The sequence below is a fragment of the Rhinopithecus bieti genome, unplaced genomic scaffold (genome assembly GCF_001698545.2).
Source record: "Rhinopithecus bieti isolate Rb0 unplaced genomic scaffold, ASM169854v2 scaffold_17880, whole genome shotgun sequence".
In the NCBI taxonomy this organism is placed as follows: Eukaryota; Metazoa; Chordata; class Mammalia; order Primates; family Cercopithecidae; genus Rhinopithecus; species Rhinopithecus bieti.
The window spans coordinates 115,338-118,836 of NW_016808923.1; the positions used below are offsets into that span (position 1 = coordinate 115,338).

Sequence of the window (3,499 nt, forward strand, 5' to 3'; positions counted from 1 at the left end):
AAAAATTGTTTTTCCATCTCATATTTTGTATTCTGAGAACATAACATTGGGGTTACATAGAGACCATTATACTCACTTTTCAGGGTTGGAAATAGAGTCTGTAATCGTTTCCTGACTACAGTTATCCAGCTGCTTAGGACAAGCCTGCACTTGCTCCCAGGCATCAGGCTGCCAACCTAGGCCCCTTCCCTCTGCTGCAGGCAATAAACTAGGGCTCAGGAGTCCAGGGACATGTGCTGAATCAGAAACACACACACACACACACACACACAAACACACACACAAAACCTTGCTCTCCCCTCCTCCACCAACTTGTCTCCTTTTTGGGTTTGGAAAGGTGTTCTTTCCCAGATGGCTCAGATCTTTCCCTAACATGAGATGACAGCCTTTGTCCCTAATGTGGAGTCTAGGTACCCTCCTGCCATTCTGGGACAATTTGAATTCAAATTTATAGTCTTAGAAAACATTTAAACCATTATCACAACTGTATAGAACTGGATCTGCGTTCCATTCAGTAATTATTATCTCTCCATTAAGGTTGGAAAATGAAACCTTTCTCAACTAGACCTTTACACAAGTAAAGTACTCAGGCACTCACTTTTTCTTTTTCTTTTTTCCATTGCACAAATTACTTGAGTTCTAAAGAAGAATCCACTTTACTGTAAGGTAGCTCCCAGCTTCATTAAGAAAAAAAATGCATAATCGGAAAACCATTAACAGCTTAATTTGAATGAGAGCTTTTTTAAAAATTTCTATTAAAATTGGAAACATTTTAAAGATGTAAAATTGAATAATAGGTTGGTTGCAGTGAAACAAGATGGATATTTTATATAAAACATGTATTTTAAAGGTGGGGATCTGCCTTTGAAAAAGCATCAGATATGCTTTCTTGAACAAGAGAGAAACAAGGGAAGTGCTGCCTAGTGGCAACTGTCCAGTGGGCCTGAGACGTGGTCTGTTCTAAAGTCCTACCATCTTGAGTACTCAAGAAAAACAAAAGGTTGAAAAGTATGAAACAAAACTAGGCATGATATTTTTTGGAAAGGTTTTATTTTCATGGTTTTCTTCTGTTAAAATACATCGATAAATAAGCTCTATTATTCTAAATCATAGAGGAGCATTACATAATTAATACAAAACAAAGCATCATGTCTCACAAGGAAGACATAAAATATCCAAAGGATAATTAGAACATTGTAGTTTTTACAGCTTCAACATCAGAAATCTTGACAGTTTTGATAAATAACAACTGACATTCTTCTAAACAGTTACAAAAATAGATGGAACATACATGCATTTATCTTAACAGTGATCTGACTATTAGCTTGGATCCCCACTATTTATTTTTAGCTGCTATCACAGTGTCTGGCATGATATGATCTCTTCCCCACCGTTTAATTAATGGAGAATATATAAAATCCATCATCATCAAGTTAGATGACAGTAAGGACTGAACTTTGGTTTAACACAAAAATACCTTTCAAAATGACAGTACAGTGAATTACCAAACACATTCATATCTTTCAATATCAGAAAGAACCTTAATAGACAAGCTTTGAAAAATATATACATACATACATACATATATAAATAATTAGAAGTACCTTCATAAGAAGCAGTTGAACACATTAAACACAGTCCAAGTGCACCCAGGAGCTAATTGTTTTTCTTCTTTCACTTTGATTCCTCTAAGAATAGACCTCCTTTAGGAATTGTAGCGAATATGCTTCCTCCTTCTCTCTAGGTCAGTTAGTGTTGCCACTGTGATGAAAAAATGCTGTTAGTAGGTACTCAGGAAACTGACCCCACACATCCTTTTTCCCACCTTAGATCCTTACCTTCTAGGGTTTTTCAAACGTGATCGTTCCTCCTAGCCCACACTAAGTGGTTATTACTTGTACGAAAGTTGTTCTGTGTAGCAAAATAAAGCCCCAGGCTTCGGGACGCTATTTAACTAGAAATAGTGGACCTGTGGTCACAATTGTATTATTTGCTTCAAAAAGTGAAACAAGGGTTATACACAGGTTAAAAATCTATGTGCATGACTTCACATAAGGTTCACAGCAAACCTTTTGAAGTAGCTATTACTGTTTTCAGATTTTGTTAAGACTCAGGATACTGACAGGTAGAGCCCAGGCATGAACGACTCATGAGAGTCTGACTGGAACGTCTCTACTTTTCACCAGGGAGAGTTGAGTCCCACTGTGCCCCAAATCAGGGGGGTTCACTTTTCAGGTCTGATGCCCATGAGGGAGTGAAATAAACATCCTGAAATAGGTAGGAGTCATTTTAGCATCATTAGCCAAATTCACATAATCTTAAAGAAAGGCACATTTACCCTCACTTATTTCAATAGGGGTTAGGCCCGGGAATGGAGGACACTGAAATACTGAAATATCCTCTGGTATCAGAGCAGATTAATAACCTTAATGGCAACTTTAACTGTGAAAATAATAATCATATTTCTAGTCCTTCAACTAACCCCTGGGTTTCCCTTATTTTATTTTTGGGAGCCAGATGCCAGTATTTCTGACCAACGGCCCCAGTCACCCGTGTACGTGGAAACCATAACTCACCTATTCAGCATCTTTTGATGATTTTCTGAACCATGGGTGCTGCGGGGTTGAGACACACTTTCTGCCCATTCTTGAGTGTGGCTCTGCAGAGGGAAGGGAATCCCGTGAGGCAGGAGGTCGGGCTGGGGACAGGGTTGGGGCAGCAGGAGGGTCTGGGACGCGGGCGGTGGCAGCGGTAGCGCGGGGCCGGACTTACATGACTTCGGTTTGGGCGCAGTGGGGTCCAGGGAATGTCAGGTTCACACTTCGGATGTTCTTGGGGTGAATTCCCTGCAGGGTCTGCAAGCACTGGCAGCGCAGTTCAGAGACCACGGGCCCTCCTACGGAAGAAGAGACTTGCTGGGTGAGCGGGACTGTGGCGCGAGGCGTCACCCCAGCCGTGTCGCTCCCCGGGGACCCCAGGGAGCCGGGACCCACCTGCCGCCCGCCGGCCGGCGGCCACCAGGAGCACGAGCAGGAGTAGCAGCGCCACCCGCAGGAGCCGGGGAGGGCCGGGGGCAGCGTGGGGTGCGGCGCAGGTCATCAGGCTCAGAAGGCTGGTCGGGCAGCAGTGCGAGGAGCAGGGGAACTGACAGGGAGGTGCCTGCAGCCCAGGCTCTGTGGCTGTCCGAGATCGGTGAACCCTTTTAATGCATGGTTGGGGCTGAAAAGTCTGGAAACCCCGGATCAGGGAAATTCTCGGAGCTCCAGGTCGATCAGGAGTACAGAAGAAAAGGGCTGACCCTGCCCCCTGGGTGGTGGGTGGTGGGCGGTGGCTGGTTACCCACTGGTGCCGCCTCCCCGGTTCGCCTTCCAGAGTAACTCCCGTGAACTATGGGATATTCGCTTTCTGCCCCAAATCCCTGGAAGAGCACTGAGTCCACCTCGCTGGAAATACCGCCTGCGGGGAAGGACCCTGGACAGGGAGGAGAGTAAGAGCTGGG

General features: G+C 44.5%; 1 pseudogene; it reads right to left on the reverse strand.

Annotated features, from left to right (window-relative positions):
* Positions 1-1,242: 1,242 nt before the first annotated feature.
* LOC108539237 (growth-regulated alpha protein-like) lies at positions 1,243-3,223 on the reverse strand (annotated as a pseudogene).
* Between the last annotated feature and the right edge of the window lie 276 nt (positions 3,224-3,499).